Source organism: Neovison vison, chromosome 11 (genome assembly GCF_020171115.1).
Source record: "Neovison vison isolate M4711 chromosome 11, ASM_NN_V1, whole genome shotgun sequence".
Classification (NCBI taxonomy): Eukaryota; Metazoa; Chordata; class Mammalia; order Carnivora; family Mustelidae; genus Neogale; species Neogale vison.
Window position 1 is genome coordinate 81936138 of NC_058101.1, and position 8752 is coordinate 81944889.

Sequence of the window (8752 nt, forward strand, 5' to 3'; positions counted from 1 at the left end):
GATGTTTAACTAACTGAGCTGCCCAGATGCCCCCAGGCTGCAGAATTTGTAAAATATGAGGAAACTATCTAGAATAGTGGCAAAAACCAGAGTTTATTTTCTCTTGCACTGACTTGTCATTTTAAATTATCTTAAAATGTGGTTTGTCATTTTAAGACCTGGGACACTCACAGTCATTTCATATGCAAAAATAAGCTGTCTTTAGATGAAGATGGCCTAGAAGATGACAGAACAAGAAAACACCAATATAAATGAAACCTGAGGACACAGTGTGATTATCAACCTCTACCTCAAACTGCAAAAAGCGAGTCTGTCGTACCTTTTACTGTTTAAGCTGGTTTGAGCTAAACTTACTTTTACTTGTAAACCAAAGCTTCTTAATTTATAGATTAGATAGGGAGCTATATATTGTGAAAATGAACCACTTCCAATGAATAAATTTACAATTTGAGGCTCTCTATATGCAAGTTCTATCTACTATTTATCTATCCATCCATCCATCCATCTATATAACTGTTTTTTTTTTCCAAGTTATAAATAAAATCAAATTGAAGAGTAAAGCAGCAAGCCATCTTCCCTTCCTTAGTTTTTAAGCGGCACTGGAGACATGTTTAAATGTGAGGTTCCCCTCTAAATCTCCTCCAGTTATTAATCATTTAAAATATTTTGGATATTGTCTAGTAACCCAAAAGATAATACTGTAAAAAACCAGTGTTTAGAACTGGTTTCTGTAAACACTCTAAATTGATGGATCTTGAACATTTGTGACTAGATCCACATAAGAACAAAACTCTTGAAACAATGTATACACATAATAAATGTGAGGCAGTGTGATATTTCAGTTCTATTTAATTATCTGTGTGTTACAACCCACTATAGAGATTCCACAATCCCTCCCTAACAGGTTTGCAGCCTGCAGTTTGAAAAGTCATTGATATAAATTACTGATTTTTGAAAGCAGATGGTCCTCTCAAGAGAAAAAGATACACTGTCACCATTGCAAACAGTAAAATATTAAGGACAGGAAAGCAGACATTCACTATCTTTAGGTTTTCTACACAAATAGTCTACAAGACTACTTAGAATAAATTACTATAAATTACTTCTGTTTCTGGTATGTAGATAAAAAGCTCTTATAGTTATTGCAAGTTCCTCAAGGGTGTGATTCGGTTGCCAAAGTTTTCAGATCTTCTAAAGTTTGTCTTTTGATCTTTGACAAAAACCATGTTAGTAAAAGCATTTAGTATAGAAGCAGCCTTGGTTTTCTGCCTCTGTAATGTTCTCCTACACTATGATTCATTCCCTAATCATGACAAATCCTAAGAGATCTGCCTTCACATTAGCCACTAGCCCACTACCCAAATATACCTGTTTCAATGACAAGTTTTCAGGTGTGACACTGTTGCAATAAATAATACGCTACAGGGGCCTGTGGAAAAATGTGTTTCTCTTAGCAAGTAGCTTATTAATAAGAAGTGGCTTGAACATTCATCTTCTCTGTGAGTGTATCACGTAAGGTGGGATTTGTACAGCTACCTCTCACTTTTCATAGATTAATAATTTCTTGTTTCCTATATTCCTCACACATGTATACTCTTAGCTCTGGTGATAACTCTTTTTACTATTCCTTATATGAAAAATGATAGTTGGTGATAAAGTGCTTCTGATTGTCAATTTAAAAATTTGCTCTATAAGAACAAAATTAGGGTAAGAAATGATCAGATAGTGCCCGGGAATGATGATTTAACAACAAATATGGTGCCCATATAAATCTTCAATTAGAAGATTCATTATGTAGATATGCTCATCTTAAAATGTAAATTTGGACTTAAGTCCAAAAATCCATTAAGTATAAATTAACCTAATTAAGTATAAACTAACTTTAAGTATAAAGTATAAACTAAGTATAAAGTATAAACTAACATTAAGTATAAACTAACCTAATTAAGTCACTGAATCAATACCTAGTAAAATAGAACTTACAGAGTAAAACCGTTGATTGTGATGACGACTAAAGGACAAGTGGAGGTGGGTAAAGAGGACTGGGAGGGACAGAAACTTGGGACAGACAGAAGCAAGTGGGAGGCCCCTCATCGAGACCAGAAGAAGCAGCAGAAGTGGCTACAGAAATTCTGAAAGAAATTCTACTTAGAAATCAATGCTTATTGGCTATGTACTATACAAATAATATTTTAGTGTAAGCATAGCTGGAACTAGAATAAATTAGTAAGACATGGTTCCTTTCTTTTTTTGTCTATTACATGTAGGATACAAAGGTGGCCTGTGTAACAGGAAAAAAAATCTTTGTTGCAAGTCAGTCTGAGTTGTGATCTAGGGAAAAATAAGAACTCTTCAATTTCCTAAAAATGGGCTCATTTTCCCAGTCAAAACTAACCATCCCTGCATTTCCAGTCTATGTTTCAACAAGAATAAGAAGGTAAGACAAAGATGAAGAGCTAGGAGGGAAAAAAAGGTTAATGTATGGATGTGTTTCCATCTCCTTTCCTTCCTTCATTAAAACCAATATCAAAAAAGAAAATACTCCAAGATTTTCCCTACACATGAAATTTTGAAATGTCTTTTAAAATTATTAAATTCAATAAACTCTCACTGAATGCCCACTGCACACTGGGCTCTGTGTGCATAGACATAGGCCCTTCAGAATTAACAGAGACATACGGATAAATAATTACAATGCAATGTACTTTAGCCTAGGTTCCCCTAAAAAGCAGACTGAAAAAAGAACTATGTGCCAGTCATTAAATTTGGAATGCAATGCTAAAGAATCAGAAGAGGGATCTTGGAAAAATTAAATTGGATAAGCAAATATAAGGTTATGTTTTTGAGGTGATCAATACTGTAGGCAACTGAAGCTTAGGCACTGAAGACCCTTGAGAAACTGCATGGAATGCATCTCAGAATCGTCTACCAGAGGATAGAAGACAGGAGTATTTATGCACCAACTCCTATCCCCCATTTCACAAGAATGCTAACTCCCTGAACTTGCATATCTGCACATATATCAGAATAGCTGAGCAGATTTCCACAGGTGCCACATGTAACTGAAGTGTCAGAAAAGAACAAAAGCAGAAAACAAGAGATATGAGTATAACAGAGGTAAGGTTCTATGAAAGAGTGCAATGGGTGGGAACTTTAAAAAGATGGCCTGAAAAGATGGGAGTTGAAACACAAAAACTACCCAACACAGTCCACTCCTTGCAGCATTCGGAAACACACATGTTCCATATCGAGACCAATCTACCACATAGTCTTCAAGGTAGCAGCTAGCCACGATTAAGACACAGTGCAAATTATTTAGTGGAACAAGCTACAGTATCCACTGCTTCAACTGATTTCACATCTATAATTGATATCATCTCGCTCCTCTACCACAAATTCTACGTTTCCCTCATACTAGGCCAGATTCTTCAGCAAGTCCAGCCTGTTTGAATAATAAATAATCTAGACTTTCATCTCAAAGATCAGTGTCCTTAGTTGCTTTACCCTGTCAGGCTGCTGCTGCTGCTACAGTTGCCCATTTCAGGTTATTATTTGACATTGAAGCAAGAAATGCTCCAATGGATTGCCTAAGAAAGATGTACTTCATCCTGTCTCCATTAAAGCTGTAATTCCAGCTCTTCATGATAGCCAGGGTCATAGTCCCTTACGATATTATGCATTTATTTGCCTGATGAACTCCTGCCACAAGGAACCATGACTAGATAGTTTTCATAGGTTCAGGTTCACTAGAACACTTACTGGGTCCTACTGTGGAAGCCTTCCAACTTTTACCTTCAAACCAGAAGAGCCCATAGTTGCATCATGGTGATAGTAGTTGCCAATTTCCAACTTCAGTTTTTTTGGATCATTGGTTCAGGGTAAATACTATATCCTAGGGAAAAGCAGTCCAACCTTACAGGAACCTTACACTTAGTTAACATGTTATAAGCCATTTCATCTCATTGCTCTATTAGTTTGGCTGCTTCCAGGTAATACAGTATATGGTAAGACCCATAGCTACTATAGGAACATTCCTATTTTCATATCTCCTCTATCATAAAATTGATTCCCTGGTCTTGATGATATGATACAGGATCCCATGTCAGGAAATCAGGCATCCTGTAAACTTTCTGAATGGTGGTTCTGGAAGCTGTGGTAGATGTGGTAGGCATAGAAAACAAATCCAAGTTTACAGTAGATGCTGATCACAGCATAAATGATTTATTTTTTTCTCAAATGGGAGTCCCATATACTCAACTTACTATCAAGTGGCTGGCAAGTCTCCTCAAGAAATGGTACTGTGTTAAGGTCTTGGGATTATTCTGGGCTGCTGAGATTTAGGGAATTAAAGAATAAGTCACTAGTTCAATATGGTGATAAGGAATACATGCTATTGCACCCATACATGGCCCCCATCCCTATCAATGTGGTCCTTCTACTCATGAATGCATTATGTAAACTCTAGAGTAGCTGAGGACAGAGGCTAGCTGATATCCACTGCATAAATCACTCTGTCTACCTGGTTGTTCAGGGCTTTTTCCATAGTGTCTCTGCTCTGGCAGGAATTAATGTGAAACATAAAGATCTTCATGCCTTGTGCCCATTACCATAAACCCATCCACATACCTCTTTCCCAAACTTCCTTGCTTCCCAACTTCAAATCTTATCCTCACCAACTAGCCAAACCATTTGCAGGGGTCCTTATATATATGTACTTAAGGACATTTCTCCACAACACAAGTAAATGACAAAGTAGACTGCTCCCATGACTGCTCACTAGATGGCTCTCCCTTCATCACTGTCATCTGGGGCCTTCCCTGAATGGATCTGTAGTATGGGAACACTTCACTTTCAGCTAGTACCAACATATCAAAATAACACATTAGGTTTGTCTTTTTCCCTCTTCTGTTATTTAGTTGTGAAACTCTTCCCATGAAGCCATGAGTGTAAGTTGACAGGAAGACATCCATGCAATAGAAGTAGGTAACAGGGTTCTGGGACATCTATTCATGCAATTTATTTTGTGCCCTCTGGACCTTGTCAGACTGGATCTTGAAAGTAGTACCTCCATCATATGATGGACTGTTGTTGTGCCCTCTTGACCTTATGACTTAGTAGATTTGATAATACCTACCTCATAATAGATAGCTCTGGTCATAGTCACTTGTATGTTTCATGGTCAGGTATTCATCCTTTACTAGAAGCCAGGGACACGGCAGAAACTTCTTTTCAAATATTCAAATATTTGAAATTATTCTTAGCTAAGAAGGCATGTCCTCGTTCCAGAAACCTAAAGAGTCTGTACTACCTTTCTCTTACTGGGACTTTCCAGAGACTCTATCCCATATCCTCACTCACCACAGAAACTAGCATTATCAGATCTACTGGGTGACACTGTCAATTGCACCATGGCCAAAACTACTGCAATATCCTCTCTTGCTCCTGGGAATGATCTTGGGGAGAGGAGTGGACCTATTAGACTTATTACGAGATGTCTGTAGCCAAGATTCCTTTGATCACTTGGTTTCCATATGTCCCATTCAAACAGAGGGCCATAATAGCAATTCAGGTTCCTTATCAACAGCATCAACTCAGTCACTAAATTTACTGTATTCAGCATTCCCAAACATCTTAGTAGTTACCTTTCTTAAGGATAGAGTTGTTTTGGGTATGAGTTAGGGGAGTATTTATCACTTATTCTTAGGGTAACATTTTTAGTTATTAAGGGACCCAGCTTCTCTTTCAGTCAACAGGCTCTGGGTTTGAAAACTCGATTAGATCTATGAAAAGGGTGACAAACCAAAATGGTCTAAGAGCTGAAAATAGCCTACTGCTCACCAGCTCTCAATTTTTTTTTTTTTTTCTGGTTAATAAGTCAAGGTGGCTAGCTACCCATATCATTCTTAGGTACACCTTGGACTATTAGGTAAAGTCATGGATATCTGATGTTAATGCACTCTGACAGCCACTCCAGCCTTGCTGTTCATTATAGTAATTACATTCACATGGCTTCTGTTAATTAGTATCTCTATAGGAATCTGATATTCTGGAAATTTATCATACCCATCAAGACTAGACTTCCCAGTTCTATGACAATACTGACTACTCAGTCCTAGGCTACAGAGACTACCTATAGTTACCCAGGTCACAACTGAGTTTCTGAAGAATGATGGTGTTCTCCTCTATGGTCTCCCTTATTTCTATTCTCCTTGAAGTAAACACAGTCAGATGGTGGGTTCTCTTGTCTCATATAACATTATACATTTATAGTCTAACGTCATAACATTATCAGCTCTCCAAGCCTTTGACCTTTCCTCAATACTCCACCAAGGCAATTTTAGCATTTTTGCTTCATGTACGCATATAAGCCACCATTTTATCCAATTTCAAGAATTACCTTGGCAGCATATTAAGACAAGTTTCAGGTGTCCTTGTCAAGATGTCAAGCACCAAGTTTAACATCCCATGTCAATAAACTTTTTCCCTTTCTAGCCACAGATATGGACTTTCCTAGAAACACATGTGCTCCCCTTATTCCAGGTCCTATATCCCTTCAGTGTGCACAATACTGCTCACCACTTGTACTAATTATTTCCACCACCTTTTGGGAAATGCTGAAATGTGAACTTCCCAGGCAGGACAGTGCAAGATTTTATCAGGATACTCAAAATGGTGTGTAATTTAAAACTAATGAATTGTTTCTTCCTGGAATTTTCCATTTAATATTTCTGGACCACAGTTGACAACAGATAACTGAAACCTCTGAAAGCAAAATTGCAGATAAGGGAGGGGGGACCACTGGATTTCCCCATGGACTGTGACTTACACTCTACTGGAGCTCTGAAGAGGCATGAGAAAACACCTAAATAAATGCATGCACTGTGTCATCTATTTAGGTGGTGAGAAGAGAGGATCTGCATGATACTGTAGTGAACAATTCAGAACACAGCAAGGAAATGCATTTATACATATATTGAACAAAGAAATGATTATTCTTTCGTGGTCCTGAAGTTGAAAAGCAAATTTGAAATAGTGATTACAAACACCACTCCCAAATATTAATTTTCTATCGGGTGCACTGTTTATATGGTAATAATGGACAAATTTTCCAAAACTCTGTGGTTGAACTGCATGCTCCTTTCAGAAGAAAATGGTTATATAAGGTGCTTTTGCTTCCTTGGTATTGGAAGAAGGAAAATATTTCTTATCTAGATGAGGAAAACTTGAGAGGTTCTAAAGACACCAAACAGATAAGAAGAGGATCTCTACTGGGTTTTAGAAAGTTTACAAACCACAACATTCAAATTCAGTATTTTTATGGTTATATCTAAAATATTTGTGCTTTACTTTTCCCCATATTATAAACAATTTGCTTTATATCTGAACCTATGATTCAGAAAGATTGATTCACTTCTCAACTTAGGACACACTAAATATCTCTTTTTGTGGATAGTTTTATATATGTTTATAAAATATCTTCAGGTATTTTACTAGTAAGTCACTGTAGATTATTTTAAATATGACTTTCCTATCCAAAACCAGCATATTATTGCCATATGAGTTAGTTGCTATTGTCAATTTTTAAACTATTTTCTGAATTTATCTAGGATGCCTAATACTGATACCATGATATGTAGTTATGAAGACACTTACGGCCTTTTGTAAGTCAGTATTTACCTTATATCAGCTCTCTTTTCAAATAGAAAAACATGCTTAATAAATGAAAAAAATTAGTTAATAAGCCACATTTAGCTAGCACTAGTGATTGTTCAGTGGGACAATATACAGAAGTTAACTTCATTTATTTACAGCTTATTTTATAACAATATTTTATTAAGGTATAATTACACAAATCTTAAATATATAGCTTGGGGAAGGTTCACAAATGTATACAGCTATGTAACGGTCAGCCAAATCAAGATACAAAATATTTCAACTACCCACTGCCCCAAATTCCCTCATGTCCCTTTTTCCAGCTAGTTTGAATCCCCTGCCCTCAACCGGAGCAATCACTGTTCTGAGATGTATCACTGCAGCCTAGTTTGGCCTATAATTGGCCTTCACATAAATAATTACACAGAATGTTATATCTGGTTCATTTTGCTCAACATGATGTTTTCGAGACTCATGTAGGTTATGGCATGTACCAATAGTCCATTTGTTGTCATAAGTAGTATTCCACTGTCTGACTATATTGCAGTTTGTCTATCCATTCTCCTGTGGATAGAAACTTGGTTGTTTATAGTTTTGTGCCATGAATAAAACTGCCAAAAACTTTCATTTCTTTTGAGTATATATCTAAGAATGAAACTGCTGAAACATAGAGTAGGTGTGTATTTAAGAAATTTTCAGTTTTCCAAAGTGGCTGTACCATATATTACATTCCTATCCATATGGTATGAAAGTTCTAGGTACCCTACATTCCCATTATTGCTTGATATTATCAACCTTTTTCAGTTTTAACCATTTAACCAATGTGTATATTTTGTAATTTTAGTCAGTTAGTATCTTGTTGTGGCTTTAATTTGCATTTCCTTCAAAATAAGTGATGCTGACTTTCTATATACTTATTGGCCTTTTGTATATTTTTTTCTGTGAAGTGTCCCTAACTGGCTTCTCCTTATATTACTGGTTTATATTCTTCATATATTCTGGATAAATAGTCTTTGTCTTATATGGGTATTTTAAACACTTTATTCCAATCTGTGACTTGCTTCTTCATTTTCTTTTTTTTTTTCCAATTTATTTATTT